This window comes from Pan troglodytes, chromosome 21, assembly GCF_028858775.2.
Source record: "Pan troglodytes isolate AG18354 chromosome 21, NHGRI_mPanTro3-v2.0_pri, whole genome shotgun sequence".
NCBI lineage: Eukaryota > Metazoa > Chordata > Mammalia > Primates > Hominidae > Pan > Pan troglodytes.
The window spans coordinates 56,578,851-56,606,225 of record NC_072419.2 but is presented as its reverse complement, the minus strand read 5'-3'; the positions used below and the strand labels follow the sequence as shown (position 1 = coordinate 56,606,225).

The 27,375-nt window shown below is 52.2% G+C and overlaps 1 long non-coding RNA gene across 3 annotated transcripts; it reads right to left on the bottom strand.

Annotated features, from left to right (window-relative positions):
* Positions 1-3,902: 3,902 nt before the first annotated feature.
* LOC107970055 (uncharacterized) lies at positions 3,903-26,090 on the bottom strand. 3 transcript variants are annotated; one of them, XR_008541272.2, is made up of 4 exons: positions 26,001-26,090; positions 24,607-25,583; positions 20,412-20,669; positions 3,903-7,021 (listed from the first exon to the last, which is right to left on the bottom strand). It is a non-coding gene; the product is annotated as an uncharacterized LOC107970055 (long non-coding RNA). The 3 variants fall into 3 exon arrangements; XR_008541273.1 differs by having other exon boundaries at positions 25,095-25,583; XR_010154077.1 differs by having other exon boundaries at positions 25,095-25,580; positions 26,001-26,066.
* Between the last annotated feature and the right edge of the window lie 1,285 nt (positions 26,091-27,375).

Below are 27,375 nucleotides of genomic sequence, written 5' to 3'. Positions count from 1 at the left end.
TCATGACAGTGAGTGTCCCTGGTGCCATGGCTGGTAGGTTAGAGGGGAGGGCTGCAGATGGGGAGCCTGTTGGAAGCTTCTTCACCAGCCCAGACATAACATAATCCAGAGAATCCCATGCCTGCCAATCTCTTCCCTTTTCGAAATCCTTTCACATCTATGAGTGGAGGTAGGCCAGGTGATAGCCGGGTTAATTCCTGGATGCTATTCTGTTCCCGTGATGTATTTGTCCACTTAGATGCCAATACCAAACTGTTTTATTTCTATGCCTTTGTCATATATTCTAATGTCTGGATGGACAAGTCCTCTCTCTTAGTTCTTCTTTCAGCATTGCTTTGACTATTTTTGCACATTTACTCTTTTATGTGACTTGAGAACATCCCCTTTTAACAGACAGGCCCAGAGATGTTAAGGGACAAACCCCAAGTCACACAGGGCTTCTGCCTCCAAGCCTCATGGCCCATTTCCAGGACTCCCAGGGGTCCTGGGCAGTGTTAGGAGTCAGCATGAGCCTGGCATGCTGGGAGGAAAGGGAGAGTGTTTTCACCGCCCCAAACACGCCATTCTTGTGGGTCGTGAAGAACACTGTTTGCCTATTAAAGGCTTTGGACACCTTGAAAAATAGCAGCATTTGCCATGTTCACATTTCACCTGCAGGTACTACTCTTTCCATCAATTCGCTTTTTAAATGTTTGCTAAAACTTAATTTTAAATGAACTCATTTTATCCTGGCTTTAAATGAGGAACCAGTGTTGACTGTGAGGCCTTTGTTGTCTGTGCCCTGCCCATACTTCCTCTCCCTTTTCTCCGGTGAACACAGACAGGATTCCACCTGCAGCACCTGTCCCCTTCACCTGTGAGCTTTGCTCATGGGGCAGGCTGGAGGTGCTGGGAACTAACACTCCAAGCGGCAGCTGTCAAGCAATGACAGGCAGGAGCTGACATGTCCCTTCCCCAGCTCCCTGACCACCCGATCTCTGCCCCTGGGGGGCTACCTCCATTACTACATGGGCTCCCAGCGTGCCACAGCAGGACCGAGCCCCAGCTGCCTAAGTGGTTACTGGCTTGGTAGCGCTCTTGAGATTAGCAGCCCTTCCTCCCTGATCTCACTTCCCTACCAGTGCTTTCTGGAGACGTCTCCCAAATAGGCTACTTGCCTTCAATTTATTCTGTTAGGGTCTGCTTGTAGGCACCCAATCTAAGGCGCTTGCTGCAAATGGAAGACAATTGGTGAAATATACAAAAAAGTGAAACAACGCCAGCTACTATTGCCGATGACAGCTTGTACTTGGGATCTGCTCCATTTCTTCCGAAGAAAAAGCAGGTGGTGGGAAGGTGCTCAAGACACACAAGCCCCACGTGGAGTTTCTCCCGCCCCTTGGCATCACAGGGAGGACGAAAGGGAGCTGGAAAGCCTCACCTACAGTGTTAACTAATGGAATTTCACGCCGGGTCCCTATACCTTGCAGTTACCTTTAGCCCCATCCATGGCCCCAGGCTCACGAGGTCCTGAGAACAACTTTCCACAGGCCAACTCCAAGGACAATGGAAAGTCCCTTAGCCTGGGCAGCTGACAAGACACAGGCCTGGCTGGACCCAGTGGGCATCCCTCAGTACCCACCCAGGAGGGGCCCACAGGACAACTAGCCTGACGCATGGGCAGATAGATGGGTTCAACTTTGCCGTGAGTGCATCTGGAGAAGGGAGAGCTCATGAGCTCATTCATTCATTCACTCATAGATTCAACAAATTCTGATTGAGTACCGACTGTGTGCTGAACACTGTGCTGGGCACTGGGGAGATAGAGAGAAGGACAGACCCAAATCTGTCATGGAACTGCCACTCCAACAGGGGACACAGACGAGAAACAAACAAACACACAAATAAACTCGGAAATGAGAGCATTCCATGCTACAAAGGACAGAAACAGAATGAAGGGATCAAAAATACATGGGGTGTCCGAGCACAGTGGCTCACACCTGTAATCCTAGCACTTGGAGGGCTGAGGTGGGAGAATTGTTTGAGCTCAGGAGTTTGAGACCAGCCTGAGCCACATAGTGAGCTCAGTGAGTGAGTATATCCCTACTTTAAAAATATATATATATAGCTGGGCATGATGGCACACACCTGTAGTCTCAGCTATTCAGGAGGCTGAGGCAGGAGGATCACTTGAGCCTGGGAGATGGAGGCTGCAGTGAGCTATGATTATACCACGGCACTCCAGCCTGGGTGACAGAGTGAGACCCTGCCTCAAAAAAAAAAAAAAAAAAAAAAAAGAGGAGAGAGGGCTTTGGTAGCATAGCCTAGAGAGCCTCTGAGGAGGGTCAGTGAAGTTCAGAACTGAATGTGGAGAGCTAGAGAAGGCAATGAACTAGGGAAGAGCTAGTGCAAAGGCCCAGGGGTGGGAATGAGCTGGGCATGTTGGAGGGGCAAACACTGGCTGGTGTGCTGGAGTGGAGGAACAGGGGAATGGTGGTAAGAGGCCAAGGTGAAGGTGGTGGTCCTGGGGCAGATCAGAACAAAGATGCCTGGTAAGTGTCTGTGTGAATACTGTGCCTTGCAGGAAAGGCGTCCATGGGCACTGGATGGGAAGCAAATAGCAGAGGCTGAAGGCAGTGGGTTTGGGAGGCTTTTTCTCTTGGTACCTTTATGTGGGAGGGGAGGTCAAGGGGAGAGACTTTGGTTTGCATGGGGTCAGCCAGACTGCAGCAGGGAGGGTCCTCAGTCCCCTTCATCAGGCCTGGCTAGTTTCAACCAATTGAATCAGCAACTGGTCTTCAGCACCTCATCATAGCTTGTACTATGTGAGAGGCTATTTATTGAGATATCTATGCACCAAGCTCTCTGCAACCCTACCAGAGGCCACCCGACGTGCCCCTTGCCTGGGAGATACAGAAATAGAAAGTTGCAGTAGAGTGTGACAAACATTCCAGGGAAGGTCTGGATGAAGGAAGGGTCATTCAAATTGGCTTTTGAAAGATGAAGAGAGACTCACTGGAGAAAAACCAGCATTAAAAGAGCAGAAACAACTGTCTCGCTTGGTGCTGTGTCCCCAGCACCTGGCTCAGAGCCTGGTGGACAGTGGGGGCTCCATCAGTATTTGTTGACGAACGAATCGGAGCTGCCCACGCTTTGGTTATGCAAACTGGAAACTGCCTTCATGATTTTTATGCTGTCTACCGTCCACTTCTACTATTCCTTATTTAATGTGTTTCTTCAAATTTACTGACGTTTTTACTTAAATAAATTCATTTTAAAAGAAAACATTTGGTGTTATCACTAAGATTGAAAAACCAAAGAATACATGCCACAAATCAAAGATAACTAGAAAAATACTTAAAAAGAAAACAAAATGATGTTATTAAAGTCTACCTATTGAAAGAATAAAAAGACAAGCCACAGAACAGAAGAAAATATTTGCAAATCACATATTTGACAAAGGCTTGACTAGTATCCAGAATATATATAAAGAACTCTCCAAATCTATTAAGAAGAAAACAATTGGGTCTTTTTTTTTAACTGACATAAAGTTTGAACAGATACTACACCAAAGAAAATATACGGATGGCAAAGAAACACATACAAAGATGTTCAACATCATTAGTCATTAGGGAAATGCAAACTAACACCACAATGAGATACTATTATCACCTATTTGAATGACTAAAAGTAAAACACACGTACACACACAAAAAACTAACACCACCAAGTGCTGGTGAGAATACGAAGCAACTGACACTTTCATACATTGCTGGTAGGGATGAAAAATGGTACAGACACCTTGGAAAACAGCTCAGCGGTTTCTGATAAAGTGAAACATAAACTTGGCCACCTGGCCCAGCAATTCCACTCCTAGAAATTTACCCAAGATAAACAAAAATTTATGTTCACATAAAAACCTGTTTGCAAATGTGCCTAGTGGCTTTATTTATAATGGCTGAAAACTGGAAACAGTCCAAATATCCCTCAGCTGGTGAATGGATGAACAAGCTTTGGTACATCCATACCCTGGAACATTATTCTGCAATAAAAAAGAACCATCTACAGATACACAAAACCGCATATATGCATCTCAAAAACATCATGCTGAGCAGGAAAAAAAAAACAGACTCAAATTGAGATAACACATTGTAGAATTCCACTTATATGGAATTCAAAAAAGGCAAACTTGTATAGAAACAGAAAACAGATAAGATGTAAAATTCAAAAACATGTGAAACTCATCTGTGGTGATACAAGTCGGGATCGTGGCGTCCCTAGAGGGAACATGAGCGGAGGGGAGAAAGGGCAGCTGTGGAGGTGGGGATGTCCAGTCTGCTCACTGGGGTGCCGATTACAGGCCTGGGACCAGCTGGACACCTCATTCATATGTGCTGCAGCTCTATAGGACATTTCAAAAAGTCTAGCTAGATACAATTGTGTGCCTGAGACATGAATGAGCCTGACACCTGCTCTCCTTTTCACAAAGGGAGACTAGCAATTATTTGGTCTTCGAGGCAAGTTAGCACCACACAGAGGCTCTTCTGGATATAAAGGAAAGACTGTAAAGAATTTGCAGAGAGAATAACTCTCACTGTGTGACCCGAGGTGATTTTATGCTTTGCCTGTGCAGCCTATAAAGTAATCTTGTGTGGTCCCCATGATGCACATCAACCAGGAGATGCTGGAGAGTCTGAGACAGCGTGCTGGCAGCACTCTGCCGGGCGAAGGACATGGAGGTGTCCAGGCTCGGCTCCAAAAGCAGACAAGCCTGCACTGCGCTGGAGCAGGTGAGAAGTAGCTGGGTTCCACCGTGCCCTTTTCGTCTGTGTCCCTTGCCACCCAACACGAGCTCAGCACACAGTTGATCTTCACTAACTAGTCACCCCTCCAAGCTTTTTCAATGGTTGTTCCCTCTGCTAAAGATACCCCCTTCTCCCACTTTGACCACCCGACTAACTCTTAAGCTCAGCTCCCAGGTGCCTCCTCCTTCTTCTTCTTGGTACATGAGTGCCCCGCTTGGCATTCGCTTAGGGGTGTCTATACACACTATTTCCTCTGCCTGGAGTATCTTCTTCCATGGGGCAGGGGTCAGTCAGCACCTTCTGTATGCAAGGGACAGAAAGCCAGTCCCAACTGTTTTCAGCCAAAAATGGGAAAGACAGTGGCTCACAAAACTAGAAAGTTGAAGGTGCCTAATTTCAGGTACAGTGGGATCCAGGAGTTCAAAGCCTGTCCAGCTCTGTGCTGCTTCCTCTCAGGCAGGCTTTTCCCTTGTTTTGTCCTCTTTTTCTCTAAGCGTTCACTTGCTCACTGTCCATCCAATGGAAAATGGCATCTCCTTCACAAATCATGGCCAACCCCGAAGTCCCAGGTTCAAGTTTCATTGGGCAGGCTCAGTCATGTGCCCATCCCTGGACCAATCACTAGAGCAAGACCCAGTCACATGTCCTCCCCTGGAGACAGAGGCCTCTGGGCACCCCCAGCCTCATGGACTGAGAAAAGGGAAGAGGGGGTTCTTCAGTAGGAAGTCGAGGTGCTGTTACCTGAAAATGGGAGATAGATGCTGACTTGTCCACACACCTGCACCTTCTCCCAGCAAACTCTAGCTCGTCTCTGCACATTGTATGACCTCAGGCCAACCCCTTCCCCTCTCTGGGTCTTATGTTCCTCCTCCGGAAAATGGGCAGGAGGCCGTTTGAATTCCAACATTCCAGAATTCTGGGACAGCTTCCAGGACTGGAGGCTGCTCCCTAGATCCCAGGAACGTTCCAGCACTTCTGGGGACGGAAGTGGAGCATCAGCCAGAGCCCTCCCCGGCCCCTGGCCTGGGAACATGCTTAGAAGATGACAACTGGGCTCCCTTTGGCCGAAATTCCACTCCCGTGGGGGCCTTGCCAAGGAAAACAAGCCCAAGAACCAGGCATTAAAGGTGAGCATACTTGAGCATTTTAAGATGACAAATTATTTACACAGGTGTGGGAACCAGCCCCTCGCACCCTGCTTTCTTTTTCTCCCTCCCCTTTCCAAATTCTTTCCCCCAAGGGTGCTGACAGACATGCCAAGGGAGGGGGTGGTTGGTCGTGGAGATCTGCCCAGAGTAAGTCCACAAACCCAGGGCAAAGTAGGAGGACAGAGAAGCCGGAAAGAGGGTGTCTGCGTGGCGGAGGCTGGTCCTCGCTCACCTACCTTCTTGCTCTCTACCCCATTGCCTGGGGAGGTACTGAGGCTGGGGTCCCAGGGATTTCATTGCTACCCGAGTCCTTGAAGAAACTCATGCCCAGGCCATCCTTTGTCCACAAGGGACAATAAGGGAACAGAGAGGTGAAAAGCAATCCCCAGGGTCATACAGCCAGTTAGCTGAACTTGGGGCTAGCAGGGGAAGAGGTAGAGGAAGCAACTGTTTCTTACGCACCTAGTGTGTGCCTGACACTGTGCTGAGCTCTGGGAATACATTGTGAATGAAACAGACAAAAATCCCCTGCCCTCATGGAGCTGAAAAAGATACAAACAAGATAAATAGCAAGATACCTCCAGAAGTGCTTGAAGAAGAGTAAGACGGGGTGAAGAGGTGGCAGGGGTGCTGTCTAGGTTGGGGAGGTAACATTTGAGCCAAGAAAGATGAGAATGAGCCGGCCATGGGGAGATTGGAAGGAAGGACATTCCAGGCATCTGGTACTGCACGTGCAAAGGCCCTGAGGTGGGAAAGGGCTTGTTGTGTTCAAGGAACTGTCAAGGGGCCAGTGTGGCTGCAGCAAGAAGGAAAGGCAATGACTGAGGGGTAGATTCAGGTCAACAAACCCAAGGGGTAGGTATAATCATTCTGTGTTACCAAGGAGGAAACTGAAGCCCAGAGAGGTGCAGTGACTTGCCCAGGGTCACAGAGCAGAGCCAGATTCCAGTACTTTTCATTGACTCCAAACCCACATTCCTGCGCTTTCGTGAGGTGAGAGGATGGGAGCAGGCGCTGCGAGGGCCTTCCAGGTCTCCAGCCTGCAGCTCAACTCCAAAGATGAGAAGCATCTGGGCCAACTGGTGCTTCCTGTGGGAAGAAAGCAGAGATTGATTGAGCTGCTGAGTCACAGGGGAACAACAGGCTAGGCTCCCAGGCTGCAATGGGTTCTGCCTCAGTTTACCTACCTGTAATAAACGCGTTTCATCACACGTCTGCCTTCAGTGCTGACTTCAGAAGGGTGCTGTGAGGGTTAATTACTGCCTGGCAGCTCCAGGAGCCTTGATGAAAGGTGGCGGGAAGTGGGCGCTATTAACCTGGGCAGGTAATTACCCACGGCCTGAGGGAGGATGCAGAGGGGTCCTAGCCTGAGTCACTTCTGGTTCTCATTCAACCCTAGGCCAGCCTCTTTCCAGGTGGGTAGGGCCCAGTGTGCCCAAACATCTGGCCATCGTTCTGGCCCCAAACCCCTCAGCACCGGGCAGGGCTGAAGCTAGGAGTGGTCACAAGCCACACAGTCCCAGGGTTGAAATCCCATCTCTGCCGCTCCTCTGGCCAGAAGACCTGGACAACACTCCTCACCTCTTGGGCCTGTTTCTTCATCCACATAGTAGTGTCTTAGTCTGTTTTGTGTTGCTATAACAGAGTACTACAACCTGGGTAATTTACAAAGAACAGAGATGTATTTCTAACAGTCCTGGAGGCCGGAGAGCCGAAGATGGAGGGGCTCACTCAAGCACGGGCCTTCTTGCTGTCATCCCATGGCGAGGGCATCCCATGGCAAGAGGTGGCACGTGAGACAGCAAGGAATGGCCGAACTCACTTTCATGACAAATCCACTCTCTCCATCATGAAGCCACTCCTGCAATAATGACACTAATCCATTCATAAGGGCAGAGCTCTCAGGACCCAACCACCTCTTAAAGGCCCACATGACCTTTGGGAGACACGCTGAGACCCTGGCAGTGCGGGGTGAGGACGTGGCCCCTCCCCAGGGCACTGTGGTTGTTTCTCACACATATGCCAGATACTGCGCCTTGCAGCCACTTCGTCCCCGTTGCCTCAGTTTGAGGCCAAAAGTGACACATCAGGCCACAGCCACCTACCCTGTCAGCCATCTCAGCCTCCGTGACCTGAAGGGAAATGATGAAAGACTTTTCTAGAAATAAATGATTTTTAAAACATCCCAGGAAATCATCCCTGGCTGCCGCTGGGCCCCCAGGAGGGAGGGCAGGCCTCTTATTCCCCCTGCCCCAATCCCCACTTGAGCCCCAGAACGAGGCTCTGACTGCCCCCTGTCCCTGGAAGCCCACCCCTTCCCTCTTCCTCACTCTTGTGGCTCCTGGGTCTTGATGCCACCCCCGTCTCCCCCACCCCATACGTGCACACACACACATGCACACACACGCAGATGCACACACATGCACACACGCACATACACACGCCTGAGCTCTCCGTCCAGCTATGAACGCACAGCCTGGTCCCCAGTGAGCCCCGATGTTTTCCTTCTTCCAGGGTTCAGGGGACAGATACTAAGGCCAGAGCTCCCTTCCTCCTTTTACTCCCTCCCTGAGGCAACATGGTGCCCATCTCATAGGTGGGCACACTGAGACTCCGAGATGCAGATGCCCACACTCTGAGCGGCTGAGAGGCAGGGAGGGTCACATCCTCCGGGAGGGGCTGGGGAGTCCCAGCGGCAGCCTGAGCAAAGGGCAGGGGCGGGGAGCCTGGCCCTCCGTGGGGTTCCTGGGAATGAGGCTTTTTACTGTGAGCAGGCAGCTCCGGGGCCTTGGGACCCCGGATGGGAAGAAGCTGGGCCCTTGTCAGGTGGCTGCCCCTACAGGTAGAAGTCAGGCACCAGGTGGCCACTTTCAGGAAGAGCCTGGCATTAGGAGAGCTGCTCCAGGGTGGGGGCCCCACTAAGCTCACCTCCCACCCCTCTGCCCCTCACTCACTCCCTCTGCTCCAGCCACACTGCCCTTGCTGAGCCTTCAACAAGAGGATCCCACAGCCTGGCCTTAGCACCTGCAGTTCCCTCTGCCTGGAGCACCGTTTCCCACCCCCTGCCTTTGCACGTGGGCTTCTCCTCTTTGTTGGGGCTTCTGTTCAAATGTCACCCCATCAGAGGGGACCTCCCAGGCTCTCTCCATCGCACCTTCTGCTTTATTTCCTTTGGAGCCCTGCTCACTTACTGAAATGACCTCAAATGTCTGATTCTCCTCAGCTAGAATACAGGCTCCACGAGAACAGAGGGCTTTTAAATGTCTTTCTGTTTTGTCCACTGCTGTATCTCCAGGACCTGGTAGCAGGCACGGAACACAGTGGTGCTCAATAAATGTTTGCTGATGTACTGAAGAAGTTTTGAAAAGATAAGATGTAATTTGTATCACAGCGGGAGGGGTGGGTGTTTCAGGGGAGACGTCCTCCAAAGAACTGGATGATTTCTCCAGGGTCTTAAAGCGTGTCAGGACCAGCTCGACGTCACAACAATAATAATAATATTTATTGGGCGCTTCCTGCGGTAAGCACTGTACACAGATCTTCTCAGAGTCCTTCCAGCCACCTGTAAGGTCAGGGCTGTGATTATCTCCACTTTCCAGATAAGGAAACCGTAACTTAGAGTTACAGTTAGGGACTGCTCCAGGTCACCAGTGATTTGGTGGCCGGCCGTGGTTGAATACAAGGCCACTTCGACCCCTCTCCCACCACCCTGGCCTGCCCCTATCCCTCCAGAGCCTGAAGGTTCCCTGGAAACCACACGGTCCCTTGATCCCTGGCACAGCCAAGAGAGGTTGTGTGTCCCGCCCATCACCCCCTAGCTGGTCAGGGGCCCAGAGGGGGATGATCCCTGGCTGCCGGTGGGCCCCTGGGAGGGAGGGCAGGCTTGGCAGCTGTCCTGTCCCGGGGACGCCAGGCAGCCGGGAGTTTCTCTCCCCGGACTTACTGTACATGATTCAGCGCCAGCCCCAGTTGTGAAATCTGGGAATCTTGTGGGCAAGGCTGGGCCTGGGGGATGGCCGTCTGGGAAGAGGAGGCCGGGAAGGGGTTAAGGGGGGTGGCGGGGGAGGAGGGGGCAGGCGCCAGGCCAGACCAGCAGAGAGCGCACAGTTAGCACTGGGCCGGCTGCCTGTGGCGGGTGTCTGACATCACAGCTGCGTCAGCCCAGCCAGCCCCAGCCCCCTACTTCCTCCTCTCCCTGGGCAGCATCCTCCGCCACCTCCCCAGCCTCACTGTCCTGTCCTGAAAACAAGCAGCATCCAGTTCCCTCCTGGAAGGAGGCAGGGTGGTCAGGGAGAGGGACTTTGCATACAGGAGGGACTTAATAAATGATAGCCGTGATGTCTTGGAGCCAGACCATAATCCTATGAGCTAGACAGGGCAGGTAGGAAGCTATCACACTTATTTCAGGAAAGAAGAGACTCAGGGTCTGAGAAGGGAAGGGACTTGCCCAAGGTCACCCAGCTGCAGAGTCATAATGACTTGAAGTGTAAATAAGGATCGTGTTGATCTTCCTCCACTCTTCATTAGAAGGACTAGAAGGACATGTGTCTCTTGGTGCCTGGTTGGGCTTCAGTGAATGTCCCGAGGCCTGGAATTTTCTTCCTCATCTCGTTAATTTGTTAAGTCAGATTAAACCAAATGAACATTTGTCTGACTAGAGGAATAACAAAGGATTTCATAGGGACTATTCATGTATCAGTGATGACTTATGGTAGTGAATAAAATAAATTCTGCATTTGAAATGTTTTTCTTAAGAAATTACAGACTGAGGCCAGGCGCGGTGGCTCACGCCTGTAATCCCAGCACTTTGGGAGGCCAAGGCGGGCAGATCACTTGAGGTCAGAAGTTTTAAGACCAGCCTGGCCAACATGGTGAAACCCCGTCTCCACTACAAATACAAAAATTAGCCGCCCATGGTGGCGCACGCCTGTGGTCCCAGCTACCTGGGAGGCTGAGGTGGGAGAATCACTTGAACCTGGGAGGCAGAGGTTGCAGTGAGCCAAGATCTTGCCACCACACTCCAGCCTGGGCAACAGAGCGAGACCCTGTCTCAAACAAACAAACAAACAAAAATCACAGAGTACCTACTCTGCTCCAGGCTCATTTACATGCGTCAGGCTCAGTCCTCATGGCAACTCTTCGAAGGTGGGACTATTACCCCATCTCACAGAGGAGGAAACTGAGGCACAGTGAAGCAAGTGATGCCTGAGGCCACAAAGCCAGGAAATGACAGTGGTGATGATAATAATAATAATAATAATAATAATAATAATAATAATAAAAATGCTAGTTGGCCTTGATAAGCTGCTTCCTCCACGCACTGAGCATGGTATTTATAGGAGCACACTGGCTTCTTTGAGCTTCCCAGGAGGAGAGCACTCTTACTGTCCCCATGTCACAGGTGAGAAACCAAGGCCCAGCTGGGTTACATTACTTGCCCAGATCACACAGCTAGGAAGTGACAGAGCTGGGATTTGAAACCAGGCTGTCTGGCCTCTGTCCGTGCTCAAGCACAGTGCTGGGGCTGGACACACTGTAGGTGCTCAGGTCACTCAGGGGTGACTGAACTGGAGATGCTCAGGGCTTCAGAGGGCACCCCTCCTGCAAGCTACCCCTAGCATCAGCTCAGGGCCACCCTGAGCTGGCCTGTCGTGGCTGGGCAAGGAAGTGCAGTTATGTCTTCCCCAGGATGCCATTATTCCCACAGTTGCCACAGCCCTTGGGTGCACAGAACCACCATGAGGAGCTCCAGGATCCTCCCCATTTTACAGAGCAGAAAAGCCAAGGCCCAGAGAGGGTGTGTGACTTGCCCAAGGTCACACAGCATGGTCGTGTGGGCTACAGCCCCACTCCCAGCTCCTGAGCCTGCCCTCAGCTGCGGAGGCCATGGAGGATGAATTCCAGGAAGAAAAGGGGAGCCGAAACCTGGCCCTCCCTGACCCTCCCCAGGAACAGGCTTTCCTCTATTCCTTGCTTTTCTATCTCCTAGCTTGGTGGGACTCAGCCTTACATGAACTGGGTCACAAAGGGGGACAGGAAGGGCATTCCTGGCAGAGGAAACAGCACGGGCAAAGGTGGACCCCATGTGGAGCAGGGAAGGAAGGATATCTGGTTGGGATGCTGTGGAGAGTGAGGAGCCGGGGCGGGGAGCAGCTAGAGTCAGGTAAGCGGGCCTTGAATGTCACGCTAAGGAGTTTGAGCTTTGTCCAGAGGCGATGGGAAGTCAGGAAGGCTTTAGAGCGGGGAAGGACCAGGATCACTAAACAGAGGGTGGACTATTGCCATCACCTCCCCACTATCCCCCCTGCCTCTGTCCTGGCCCTGGCCCCTGCAGCCCATTCTCCACTGCAGCCAGAGGGATCCATGAAAACTGAAGTCAGACCACGTCCCTTCTATGCTCAGAACCCTCCATGACTCCCATGTCCTGCAGAGAAAAAGCCAAAGTCCTTTAACAGCCCACACGGCCCTGCAGGATCTGCCCCCACGGCCTCTTGGCCCTCACGTCCTCCTAGTCTCTCTCCCTCGCTCACCCTGTTCCACACACTGGCCTCTTTGCTACACCCCAAACACAACAGCCACAGCCCCCACTCAGGGCCTGTGCACCGTTCCCACTGCCTGGAACACTCTCCCCTCCCCGCGGCTCCCTCCCTCACCTCCTACAGATCGTTGTCAGCTGTCACCTGCTCACCAGGCTGTCCCTGCCCCGCCCATTGAAATCCCATCTCCTTTTCCTGCTTCATTTCTCTCCCTAGCACGGATCTTCTCAAATGCAATATGCAACTTATTTATCTTGTGTATTGCCTGCTCTCTCCACAAGTGTGAACTCCACGGGGGCAGAGACCTTTGACCGTCCTATGTCCTGCCATGTCCCCAGCGCCTGACCCACAGGAATTGCCCAATAAATATTTGTTCGGTGAATGGATTCTTTTTTTGGCAGAATAACTTGGTGAGGACCTTCCCTGGGGATGCAGATGGAGAAGCGACCTGCCCAGGGTCACCCAGCTCACAAGTGGCAACCTCATCTGGCCCCAAAGTCTGTGATTTTTGCCTCCATTCCAGGCTGCCCTTCTAGGCATTAGGCCCCACATCAGCCACTGTACCACTGCATATGCCCACGAGGCTGCAAGCTGGGGTCTGTCCTTAGTTCTATCTTAAGCTAGAGGCTCAGAGAGGTGAGGTGACATGCCCAAGGTCACACAGCAACTTACAGTGCGAGTTCGGCTTTTTCTGCCTCTGTATTTTGGGTACTGTCTGTTAAAGCAGCTCTGCCTCTCCCTCCTCCTTTCCTCTTTCCAACCAATGTGTTTGCGGCTGGAACATCAGGCCTGTTGTGCGTGGCCTTGACATACACCATGTCCCGGGCCTGGCCCCGCCTACCACCCTGGCTGGGCCACGAGCACAGCGCCTGGTTCCACATGCCTCAGGGATGAGCCGCAGAGAGTGTGACCAGGCCCAGCTGACACATCTCAGAGCAGATGTGGGTCTGCCTCCCACAGGCCCAGCCGGCCCCCCGACACCAGCCAAGTCTCAGCCCGTCATCGTCCCCCGGGGGTGGTGCTGGGCCTTGTGGGGCAGAAGGAAAGGTAAACCATGACCCTGAGGAGCTCAGAGACTGGGGTTCTTGGGAAGCCAATTCAGGCCTAGAACCAGGGCCAAAGTCTGGGTGGTTTTAGAGGAAAAAGAGACTGGCTCTGGGGTTGAAAACTGTGTCACCAGGGACCAGGCAGGAATTTAAAATGAGCAGAGTGGGCTGGGGTAAGATGATAAACAGCTACTATTCCTTGGCCTCAGCATCAGAGAGACAAGAGGGAGTGGTGGGGACTGGGGCACATGCCTTGTCTGAAGACAGTCACCTCTCAGCTCCGGCTGATGGTGGTCCCTAGAGAACAGGGCCCAATATGATCGGATGCTCCGTGCCCTGATTTTCCAGAGGGAATCAAAACACAGGTTTTTATGTAGTACCCACAGATTCTTAAATATTGGCTTCATTCATTTAAAAATTCTGTGTGGGCTGAGGAAAGCCCCACAGGCTTGGGCGCCAGATTGGGCCCCTGAGGCCTCCAGTTTGCAGCCTCTGTTCGCTGCAGCTGAATGGAGCAGGCAGAGAAGGAGCAAATCTCAGCCTGACCCCGAGTCAGGAGCTATGGGTTGGGATGGTGGCCAGGACCCAGCTCCAGCAGCTCCAAGGGACGTGGAGAAGTTTTCTGTCATCTGGTCCCCTCCTCCACTCCATGGAGATGATACCCCCGCCCGCCAGCTCCAGCAGGCTGGGGGGTGAAAGGGAGCCTGGGCGGGAGCCGAGGTCTCCTTTCTCACATGGGACACAGCTGTGGATGTTTTTCAGGCGGATCCTAATTTCTCTCTCCCCATCCCCCGTGGCTCTGCCACACCAGGAAGTGGGTGACTCTCTGTGTCCCAAGTTGTCCCCCAAAAGTCTGCTCCATGCTCCAAGCTACCTGCTTCCACAAGCACAACTTTGAAGCTTCACCATGTCCCTTATAACCAATTTTCAGATGAAACAGGCTCAGGGAGGGAAAACATCTGGCCCAGGCCCCTGCAATCAACACACAGAGGAGCTGGACTTAAACCCAGCCCTCACGCACTTGACCACTGGGCCCTCATCCCGTCTCTTCCTGGTAGAACCCAGCCCACCCTCCAAGTCTTGCTCCAGCGCTTCCTCCTGGCTTATTGAACAAGCAGCCAGGCCCTTGGCCCACTGCCAGGTATTCAGACATGAACAGATAGTGTGTCTCAGGCTCCCCTGTGCTATTTGTTGAATGAATATTTCACTCATTTTCTCCAAAGTCGTGGGTCGTTGTCCATATTCAATCTGTTGTCTCAGCCTCTGACCACATGTCTGTACACTTCCCCGATGCCTCCTCCTGGATGGCCCCCAGGCATCCTCCAAATCAGTATGCCCAAAGCAAGTTCAGCAACTTCCCCCAAACTGTCCCTCTGCCTGTCTCCCTTCTTTTGGAAGGATGCACAACTGTTCAGGGTCCAAAGCCAGAAACATGAGCATCATCCATAAAGCCTCCCGCTGCCATGCCTCCAAGCCAATGGGTCACCAAAGCCTGGGAGTCTCGTTCTCAACCTCCCTCAAATCCATCCACCCTCCCCTCCTCTGAGGCTGCCATGCCAGGTCAATCTCATCACCTCTCACCCACGTGGCTGCAATTCCTTGCCACCTCGCTGCTTTCCCTGCAACGATACTTCCTCTCCCCCAAATTCAGCCTCCTGCAGGAGCCTGAAAGACATCTACTATTTTCTGCTGTTTACTATCAGAAGCTCCCCATCACTTTCAAAGGAAGTGTAGCACCTTGGCCAGCCTTAAAGCCCCTGACCTCTCCCTTACAATTTGTATGTTCCAGCCAGCCCGAACTACCCACTTCTCCACGATGTCTTTTCTGATCTCTGAGCCTTTGCATAGGCTGTTCCTTGGTTTTTTTTTTTGTTTGTTTGTTTGTTTGTTTGTTTTGAGATAGGGTCTCACTCTGTTGCCCAGGCTGGAGTGCAATGGCACGATCTTGGCTAACTGCAACCTCCACCTCCCGGGTTCAAGAGATTCTCCTGCCTCAACCTCTCGAGTAGCTGGGATTACAGGCATGCACCACCACAGCCCAGCTAATTTTTTTATTTTTAGTAGAGATGGGGTTTCACCATGTTGGCCAGGCTGATCTCAAACTCGTGACCTCAGGTGATCTGCCCGCCTCGGCCTCCCAAAGTGCTGGGATTACAGGTGTGAGCCACTGTGCCCAGCCGTGCTATTCCTTCTGCCTGGTGTGTTCTTCCCACTCAACTCTTTGTCTGACTACTCCATATATGCCCTTCAGGATTCAGTTTACATGTCACGAGCTTCGTAAACCTTCCCTGACCCCCTAAGTCTGGTGTAGGTACCTGCTGAGGTCCTACAGTGCTCCCCGCCTCCCACCATGTGTGAGTTAAACTACAGTTATGGCAACCAGAAACCCTTCCAAATTTTGTGTTTGTTTTGGATTTTAGAGACAGCGTTCCTTCCAGGCATTTTAAGCAGAAAGGATCCAACACAGGGAACTGAACACTCACAACATTGCTAGAAGGGCTGGAGAGGCACCAGCACCACACAGCAGAACTGGACCTTCAGGAGAGCTGCCAGCCACTCAGGATGGTGGGGAATCAGAAGGCCACAGAGGAGCCGTAGACTTTGAGAACGTATCGCAGCACCATCCAGCCATCTAGAGATGAGGAAGCCACCACCACCACCCCTACCTCTAGACTCCCCAAGAGTGGTAACCGGACGCCAAGGTTGCTGCAAGAAAATCCATCCCATGACCATGCTCACCAGCAGAAAGAGAGCCCAGGAAAAACAAGGTGGCCCCCACTTCCTGACTCTCACAGGAAGGCATCTGCCTGGCGGGACCTGCAGAGCGTTCAGAGCCCCTGCTGCAAAGGAGGCTGGGGAATGTGGCGTGTAGCCTTCCAGTCTCTGCAGCCTCTTGCTAGAAAGAGATATTAATAGGAATGGATGCTGAGGATCAGATGACCCTGAACATGAGGTCTTAGGATTCCCTATCTCAGCCCCAACACCCTGTGCGAATGGAAACCTCTGCTTACTTGTCTGTGTTCCCTGATGGACTGTGGACACTTCAAAAGGCCAGGATGATGCCTTGGATATCTTGGGCTCAGCAGCATCTTGCATAGGCCCAATGCAAGACAACAGTAGTCACGTAAGAAGAAAAAGAAGAACTGACATTTATTGAGCATTTACTATGCACTGAGCACTGGGCTACATGTTTTACATACCTGTTGACATATTCACAACCCAATAGGGTAGGCATTATGCTGTCCCTATTTATACATGAAGAAGAGAAGGTCCATAGAGGTGAAGTAAGTTTCCCAAGGTCACCCAGCCAGTACATATCAGAGATGAGATTAAAAATGCAATCTGTCTGACTTCAAGCTCCAAACACTTGCCACTTATGAGAGGCAACTTTATCTTCTCCCAGGCAATGTTTTGCAATGAATGAATGAATACACAAGTGTCTTCTCCTTTAGGAAACTACCTGTCCCCATCTCAGCTGCCTTCCCTCCACTGGGCCTGGGTTCCTCTCCAAGATCAGGGCTCAGAGAGTAAAAATAATACATAAGACTGCACTGGGACTCCTCACCTAGGGTCTGTAGGTGGCTCTTAGGCTCCATGACCACCACTCCCATAAAGTTGATAACATTTTGTGTCTATATGCAATTTTCTGGAGATACGACTCAAAGTTTTCACTAAGCTTTCAAACTTCAAAAACTTGATACTGCTGCATCAGGAAGGAACACAGGAATTTTCCTGCCTCCTGACCTCAGTTCCGATCTATGACATAGCATGCATTCACCTGTATATCCATCCAACTCACCTATCCATCCATTCATTCTCTCATCCACCATCCATGCACTCCTCCATCCTATTTCCCCATCCACTCATCCACCCATTCATCTATTCATCCACCAATCAATCTAACCATCCATCCATCTTTCCATCCATCCATCCACCTATCCATCCATCTATTCTCTTATCCACCTTCCTACCCACCAATCTATTCATTTATCTACCCAACCATTCTCTTATCCATCCACCCACTCATCCATCCATCCATCCACCTACCCATCCATCTATTCTATTATCCACCCTCCCACCCACCAATCCATTCATTTTTCTACCTATCCATTCTCCCATCCATCCATCCATCCATCCATCCATCCATCCATCCATCCTACCCATCCATCTATTCTATTATCCACCCTCCTACCCACCAATCCATTCATTTATCTATCTATCCATTCTCCTATCCACCCACCCACCCATCCATTCATCTATCCATTTACCCATTCTTCTGTCCACTCACTCATCCATCCGCCCACTCTTTCATCTATCCATCCAACCATTTGCCCATCCATACACCCATCCATTCACTCATGGAATCACCAATCCATCTACCCATTTATCCCTTTATCTGTTTATTCACCTAGCCATCTATTAAGTCATCCATCACTTTATGTATTAATTCATTCATTTAATTATATATTTATCTATTCATTCATCCATCAGTAATTCACAGTATTCAATAATGAAATCACCCGCACCATCCATCACACAATTTAAAATCCAGCACTTGTTTATTTATTCAACCATCCATCATCCATCTCTCCATTTATCCACTAATTTCTTCATTCATGTGTTCACTCATCCATTAATTCAATTGTTAATTATCTCATTCATTGATTCATCTATTCTTTCATTGATCTATTTCTTCATCCATTTTATCCATTCATAAACAGTTCCCTTATCTCCATACATGTACCCAGCCATTAAATTATCCATTTGACTATCCACCCATCCATCAAGTCATCACTCATCCTTTCACCCATTAAATGCTCCATCCACCCATTCTGTTCTCTATACCAGAGCCAAGAAGTGAATCACAGCTGGCCCTGCCCTTGAGAAGCTCACAATCAAGTGATGGAAACAGACAGCTACAACCCAAGATGGAAAATATTCAGAAGTCAAAGGGAGCTCCAGGCAGGTGCCTTCACAGAAGGGGACCCAGGTCCTTCTAGGGATTCAGAGAAGGCTCCTTGGAGGAAGCAGCATCCAAACAGGACTCATGAAGTTAGAAAAACAGTGAATAAACTCCTTTAGATATCCCAGAGGGTAACTCACAGGACCTAACCACCTAGATGCTCATTGAGCTCTTTGGAGCATCCAAGACTGAGAACACCTGTGGCAAATGTTCACCCAGGAATTCCCAAACCCAATGGCTAATGGAACACTTTCCCCCTTGTCACTCCTATTAGTACCCCCAGAGACTCTGTGTCCCTCAGATCTGTGTCCTCAGAATGGATAAATGATAAAATAGATTTGGGAAATGCTAGTCTGGTCCAAACTTCTTGTTTCCACAAAGAAGAAAACAAAGTTCCACAAAACATCTCTGACCTCAAAAATTGTGTTCATCTGTAGATAAGATGCAATGCACAATATATGCCCAAAGACTCCATGTTTTTTTTCTTCAGACGGAGTCTTGCTCTGTCAGCAGGCTGGAGTGCAGTGGTGCGATCTCGGCTCACTGCAACCTCCGCCTCCCGGGGTCAAGAGATTCTTCTGCCTCAGCCTCCCAAGTAGCTGGGACTACAGGTGCGTGCCACTATGCCCAGTTAATTTTTTGTATTTTAGTAGAGATGGGGTTTCACCATGTTGGCCAGGATGGTCTCGATCTCCTGACCTCATGATCTGCCCTCCTAGGCCTCCCAAAGTGCTGGGATTACCAGCGTCAGCCACCGTGACCGGCCTCCATTTTTTTTTTAACCTGCAGAGCTGAGCATAGTGTGTGGCACACAGTAGGTGCCCAATAAGTATTTATCAAAAGAATGTGGCCCTTGTTGAAGGAGTCACTCCAAAATGGCCTTGGCTTTTAAGCTGTCCCTACTCCGCAGTGACCCCTGTGTGGCCTTAGCCAATGCCACAACTCCCAGCCTCAGTTTTTCTGTCTGGGAAATGGGCAATAAGGTCATCTCAGCAAAGATTGATACAGGAAGCGCATGCTTAGACTCGACTTTGGTTGCAGGCTTTGTCTCAGGATGTAACTCACCGCCACTTTCTCACCCTGGCTAGTTGGGTTTCTAGCCAGCGATGAAGACCTAGAGGCATCTGAGCCACACTGAACCTTCGAGGTCGAGGCTGGTACCTGGAAACCGCCTGAGTAATCCCAGTGTGTTCCTGCCCAGCCTGATGGGGCATGAACTGGAAATTCCCTATAATATTTGCTCATTAAATGATTCCTCCCCTCCTCCTGCTTTTTCCTCCTGCCTCCCACTCTCCCTTAGCCAGCTCCCAAAGCGCCTGCAGTAATCTCTGCAAAGGAGTCCAACTGGTTTGGGGAGGGCTGGGTGGCCACTTCTTCCTGCCTCCCACCTGCCCACCCGCTGCCGGAGCCCAGGCCTCCGCCTGCCGGGGTACGTGGGCTGTGCAGTTCTAGAACACAGCGCCGAATGCCCACGCAAGATAAACGGACCACTAGCGCCGCCTCAGCCCAGGCCCAGCCCCTGTGCAATCCAGATCTTTGCTCCACAGAGACAGCCATGGGGATGAGCGGATGTGCTTATCTGATGGGGCCACGAGGCCTCCAGATGATTCCAGGGGCTGTTTTTTCTTAATCCGGCTTTGGGCTCCTCACTGCCATGCAAATGTGCCCGCTGTTCCCCCATTTGGTCATGTCCTCATCCTCCTTCCCGTCAGTCAACACTTATTAGGCACTTCCTGTGTGCCCAGCCCTGTGCTGAGTGCTGGGGACACAGAGGTAAATATGACAAAGTCCTCGCCCCATGGAACTCACAGTCTGAGGGGGACAGGGCAGATACATAAAAAAAGAGAATGGTCACAGGAACGTGGGTAACTCTCAAAATCATAATGTTGAGGAAAAGAAGCCCAGTAAAGAATACACCACATGATTCCACTTACAGAAAATTGTAGAGAACGCAAACTAATCCACAGCCGCAGAAAGCAGATCAGCCACAGTCGGCAGGCGATGGGAGTGTGGATGGGGCGGCCGGGAGGGATGAATGACAAAAAGACACAAGGACACCCTTGGGGGCGATGGATATGTCTGCTGTCTTGATTGTGCTGGTGGTTTCGGAAGTGTGTGCATATGTCCAAACTCATCCACATGAACACTGGAATATGCGCAGTTTATCGTGTGTTTGTTACACCCCAGTAAAGCTGTTGAGAAGAAAAAAAGGGAGATAATTGAGAGGCAGTGTGAGCAGTGCAGCAACGGTGAAACTCAGGAAGGTCATGGGAGGGTGGATGGAGAGGGTAGTCAGGGAAGGCTTCCTGGAGAAGGCAACTGTTGAGCAAAGTTTTGAAAATGAAAACAAGTCACATAAGGAATGAAGAAAAGAGAGTGGTGTTAGATTCCAGATGGCCTGAGCTCAAATCCTGACTCAGTGGATTCACAAAAAGCTGTGTGTCTTTAACTTCAGCTCTCTGAGACTCAGTTTCCTCATCTGTAAAATGGATCTCCTATTTACCTGATAGGACTGGTGGGAGATTGAAATTATGGAAAGCCCTCCGCCCGACATCCAATGCTCACAGCATCTGCAAACGCCCTGAGGTAGGAGAGGAACAACAGGGAGGAAGTCTGTGGTTGCAGCAGAGAGAGGAAGGGGAGAATCAGGGGGTGGGAGGGAAGGCCCCAGGGACCAGGGCTACAGGATGTGCGGGCCATGGTGAGGGCTAGAGCTGTCTCTTAGCACTGGGGAGCCAAGCGAGGGCTGGATAAATGCTGGAGAATTTTATCAACAAAGTTGTCCTTTTAATGAGGTCACTCTGATTATTACAAAAAACAATTTTACAGTCGGGAAAACTGAGGCTTGAGCTAAGGATTGTTCCGAGGTCCTGTGGAATCACACAGCTAGAAGGCAAGTGGTCTCCCATCCGCCCGAACCTTTCTGTAATCTCTAAGCAGATGAAAGGCTGTTATCCAGGTCTATTTGCACACCTCTGGTGATGGGAAACTCACAGTGTTAACAGTTCTTCCTATAGGACCCAATTAACAGAGGCTTCTCACATTGGACCCAGCTCTTCCCTCTAGCTCTGCCTGGACACCAGCTGCTACCCTGCCAGAGTCCTATTAGGAGGAGCCCGCTGTGGGCGGGGATGACGTAGGAAGAGATATGAGCTGTGACGGAGGCTTTCTGGGTGCTGCCCCCAGCACTCTGCCACAAGAACCCAGGACATACCCATTCCTTCTCTGGCCTTCAGTTTCCCCATCTGTAAAAGGAGAGATGCTCATTGCTCTCAGAAGCAGACTTGGCCCTGCCGAGGGGCCTGGCGGGGGGTGGGGCAGGCATGGGGTTCACCAGTATCGCCCGTCCACCCCCGTCTTGGGGGCCAGGGCCCTGTCTGGGTATAAAGGCCGGTGCCCTGGGGTGCAGCCGGCTTAATAACAGGTTCCAGGATCCAGGAGGGGTTTGAACCCAGGAGAATAGGTTCAAATACAATTGAGCAGCCCACGTTCCTGTCTGTGGCTCTGAAAGCCAATCGTTCCCACACCCAGAGGGCCCGGTCCCGGCTCTCATCAAACCCATTCACCCCAGTGGAGCCCCCATCTGTGTACCTACCATGTGCCAACCTTCCCACTGCGCTCAGAAGATGCACACTCCTGACTTTGGCCATGAGCTCTGGACCTGCCCCGGCCCCCAGTCCCCTCCTCACTCGCCCCTTCACACAGGCCAAGCTGAGCCCTGCATCGAGGCCTTTGCACTTGCCATTCCTCCTGCCCAGAACTCTCTTCCTGCAGATCTTGCCATGGCGGCTCGTCCTCCAGGCCTCCAGCCAAGCTCACCTTCCAGTGAGGCCTCTGACCCCATCCTATTGATCCCTGTCAGCCCCCTGCCTTGTTTTTCTCCATCAAAGTCTTCACTGGGATGTCCTGATCCTCTGCCTGGCGTCTGTCTGTCCCCGGATTTGGAGCTCTTAGACGGCAGAGTCTAGGGCTGCCCTGGGACTGGCTCTGACATCACCAGGTCCAGGCTGGACCCAGCCTGGTACCCACCTCACAGTGTAGGTTAAAGAACAAATCAAACGGGCATGGGAGATTTTGCACCCACCTGGGGGACCATCAATGCTTCATCTACACAGACCCTCTCATCTCCACACACAGGCCAGGGGGATGCATAGACCTGGACACAGATTCACTGCATCCCGCCCCCTCCAAAACACCCTGACACACACGCGCGCACACACACGCGCCCCCCGTGCCCACCTCCCCTGGCCTCCACACCAGTGCTTGGCACCCAGACCTCTCAACTTTCCCTCCTTTCACTGGGCGCCAGCTGGCCCTTCGCCAGCTCCTCTCCCCAGCCTGCCCGCCTGCCCTGGGCACCAGACTTATAAAGGACGAGGAAGGGCCCGGGGTGGGCTGGCTGGGCGCCATGTGAATGCGGCCCCTGGGGCCTTCGCTTCCCCCCGCTGCCAGACACCTGTGTAATGAGTGTCATTACTGGGGACCCGTTGGGCAGGCCCCAGCTCGCCGCAGCCACCCAGGCTGCACATGATGCTGGGGACAGGGTGCAGGGAGCATGAGGGGCAGGGGTGCTGGGGGCGTCTCTGCTCTTGCCGACCCCAAAGCTCAGCTCTGGGTTTCTGGATCAGCAAAGACAACTTGCCGCCTTCCACGCAGATTCCAAACCTCAGGCCCTTAAGTCCCCTATGGGCTAAGGTCCAAGATGGACTCGGAAGGAGACAAAGGAGGAGAAACATTTATTGAGCACCTACTGTATGCCTACTTGTTGCTAAGAGCTGGTCACTTTTACTTCCCACTGTCAGACACTGTCTCATCCACTCACCCCTCTTCTGTTTGCTTATTGCACATCTCAGCTCATTCAAGCACAATTGAGCACCTACTATGTACCAGGCTGTGTGCTAAACACATTACATATATTAACTCATTTGTCCTTTCAGCAATCCTATGATGTGGCATCTTACAGGTAGGATGCAAAGAGGTAAAGTGTCTCACCCAAAACCACACAGCAAATAAGCAGTGGGCCAGGAGTTAACCCAAGGCCCCTGGCTCCAATGTCTGTGTTCTTAACCACTCGCTGCTTTACACTACCTCTTCCATCAGCCCTACAAGGGCAGGGATTTTTGTCACTGCTGTGTCCCCAGCACCCAGCCCAGGACCTGGCATATAGGAAGCGCTAAAAAAAATCCAAAGAATAACTGAGTGGACGAATAAGCGAATGATCTCACTGAGTTCTGAGAATATCTTTCCAGGTGGTATTTATGGATGAGGACACGGAGGCTCAGAGAGGTAAAGTGACTTGCCCTAAGTCACACAGGGAGTGTGTCACAGCACTGAGATTGGAACTAGGATGGGAGTTCTGCCCCTCCGCCCTCCTGCCCCCCATGGCCCTGATCTCTCCAGACAGTCCCTGCCCCGGACTGTGGGCCACATGAGGGCAGACGTGTGCCTGTCTCTGGGCAGTCCTGGGATCCAGCCTGGGGTCTGCACGCGGTGGAAGGCAATTCCAGCTCCTCCCCTTGGCCCCAAGGCCTTCTGAAAGGGAGACCCTGACAATAACACTTCCTCACCCCGTCACTTTCCTGACTCCCAAGCAGTGATGAATTTCCCAGACACGCCTGCCCCTCACCGCCACCTCTGGGCCTGTCTGTGTGCTGCTTCCCCTACTGGGAACGCTCTCCCAGCCCTTCTGCCCCAGCCACAGCTTGGAGGTCACCTCCTCCGCCAGGAAGCCATCCAGGCGGCCCCACAGCCCACAGCTCTCGGGTCTGCAGGGATGAATGTGGGACCCTCTCCTCCACGGCCCGTGTTCTGGCTTCTGTCTTCTCCGGGGGAGTTGAACTCCCTCGATTCTCATGCCTGTCCAGCCACTGACCTTCTAGGGGAAGCTGGCCCAGGCCTCAGCGAGCTCATCTGTGAGATGGGTAGAAGTTCTGAATGCGATCTCAGGCAGTCTTGCCATCTCTCACATAGGCTCCTGCCCAAGTCCCAGCCGTGGCTGCTCACTCAGCCCACCAAGCCCTGCATGGTCCAACCCCTGCTGGCCCTCCAGGACCATGTCCTGCTGCTGTCCCCTCCTCACACCCCTTCAGCCTCCTTGCCTTTCCTGGAACTTCCCAAACCCATTCCCACCTTCAGGGCCTTTGCACGTGCTGTGGTGAGTTTCCCTCTGCTGGAAATCTCTTCCCCAGGTCTGGTCCTTCTTCTCCTTCAGGCATCTGCTCCACATCACCGCCTCAGAAAAGCCCTCTCTGACCCACTCAGCTCCCAAACACCCCTGCTGATTCCCATCACGACCCTTCTCTCTGGTGAAATCCTCTCGCCTCTTCAAGCATTTGCTCACCGATGTTTATCTCCTCCATCCTCTCCTCCACCACAGTGAGGGCAGAGACCTTGTTCACTGCTGGGTCCCCTGGAGCCTGGCATACAGTAGGTGCTCAAGCAGTGGTGGTGGAATGAAGGGAAGAACATCAAAGTGCTGCTCCACCCCTGCCCACCACCGGCCCCCAGCCCAAAATCAGGGAGTGGGAACCAGGAGTCCCCACTCCCGCCAGCAGCAGGCGCCCCCTCTGAGCCCAAGCCTGTCTGGTTCCCAGGCCCATAAAAACCACCGCCCTCACCTTGCCCTGGGGTGGAAAAGGGTGAAGGAGGAATCTGTGGGGTTCAGAGACTGAACTGTCATGGATTCAGAGGCCTGGGCCAATGAAAGTCAGTGTTCACAGAGTGCCTTCTGCGTGTCCAGGTGCAGTTGAGACACCCCACACTCACAGCCCTCACTGCAGCTCTGCAAGATCAGGACCACCACGATCACCCTTCACAGGTGAGGAAACTGACGCACGGTAGGGTGCAGCCACGTGCTCCGGGCTGTGCAGCCTGAGAAAGGTGAAGTCAGCATTGGAACCCAGCTCCGCCCGACACCACAGCCAGCATTGCTCTCATCCACGGCAGTGCACGGAGACCATGTCGGTGCCAGCTATGTGCCAGGTGCTGGTTCAGAGCACAGGTCCTGGAGCCAGACTGCTCAGTGCGTTAGGCAGGTGACTCAGCCCCTCTGTGCCTCAGTTTCTCCAGCTGTGAAACAGTCCACATGGCACCTCTCTTGTCGGCTGCTGAGGAGACGAAAGGAAATTATTTCCAGTCAAACAGAGTGCTCTTGTTGCATGCCCTTGGGAGAATTCATTCCCGCTCTGAGCCTCAGTTTCCCCATCTATCATATGGGGATTAAACTACGCCACTGTGTTGCATCGCTGCGAGACTAACGTGACGTATTTGCACAGTGCCTCCCGCACAGTGGACATTTACTCAGAGCTCACTGTTCATTCACTCCAGTCCTGCGGGCCTCACTGTCCCCATCTGTAATCCCAGAAGGCAGCCCTGATCACCCAAGACCGCTGCTAAGTCCCTAGTGCAAAGGTCGAGGGGTCCCAGGGCAGCCCTGACAACTGGGGATATCCTGGGGGTGGGGAGGACAGCTGAGTGGCCGGGATCAGGAAGCTGCAGGGGGCCCAGGTGACTCGGTGACTCACCCGCTGGCGGGGCTTGGGGGCTGGGCTGCGGCCCCCACGCACCCCTCTGGGCCCTGCCTTGTGCCCAAAAGTGCTGTGTCATGCTCCGTCATGTGGCTCCGGGTCATTAATACCCGAGTTCTGGGAAGCTTGGGCCGAGTTCCCGGAAGGGGTCAGCCAGTTCAGTAAACAGATTGGCTGGTTCGTCGTCACAGCTGAGCCGGGCGGGCCTGCAGCTCAAGAGGCAGGAGATGGAGGCTGGTGGCCAAGGGGACACAGGAACCGCCCCCAGCCCCACTCGGGGCTGGCACCTCCCAGGGCAGCCTGGCCCAGGCTCTGCAGATGAAAGGAGAAACCAAGGCCCAGAGAGGGCAAGGCAGTTGCCAGAGATCACACAGCAGGTCCGGGGTGCGGACCTAGAATTCTGGTCTTATCATCCAGTGCTCTCAGCATCACTCTGACTGATGGGCAGGGGGGACAAATCACCCCAAATTGTAACCTAAGACCCCCAAGCCCCCAAATCCTAACCTGGACCCTAAGGCCAGTGTGTTGGATGAAGGGAGAAATAAATGGAAGCCAACTTGGGAAGGAAGCAACTTTGAGGAGTTACTGGGCTGTCCCCTGTGGTCGATCCTATAATCATAGTAACTGCTTCTAGTGTTTCTTGAGCATCTATTATGTACAGGGCATTACCCTAAGTGCCTTCCATAAATCCACCCATTTAATATTCAGCCACCTTTATACGAATAAACACAGGCATCACGTTTAAAGCATCCACTGAGTGCCAGGCACTGAGCTGGGTGATTGACATGCACCACCCGGGATCCTCTGTGGACCTTGCCAGGGAGGCATCGCCGTCACCCCCGTTCATCAGATGAGGAAACAGATGCCCAGGAGGGCGAGCAGCTGAGGTGTATGGTGGGAGAAGAGCAGGCTCCAGAGTCGACTAGACCCAGGGATTCAAATCTTTACTTTTACCCTTCCTGCTGTATGGCCTCATGCAAGTGACTCTACCTCTCAGAGCCTCAGTTTACCCATCTGGTAAATGGGGATGATTATGGTACTGGAAACACTGGAGCCAGACTTGGTGGGAGCACGTGAGTGTCATGATAGGGCAGTGGCTGGAGTGCAGACTTTTGGGTTGAATCCTGCTGTGCCCCTTCTTGGCTGTGTAACCTCGGGCATGCCGCTTAGGCTCTCTGGGACTCAGTGTCCTCTGTAAAATGGACGTAGCACCTCCCTCATGCGGCAGGTGGGAAGAATGAATGAGCAGAAATCCCCGCAGCCTTCTGTGCGAGGCCGGGTATTCTGTAGCCACTGAACGCAGGCGACTTGTTCTTATATTTCGCCTATGATGGCTCCACTGGGACTGGGGTGAGGGGAAGGACACTAGAAC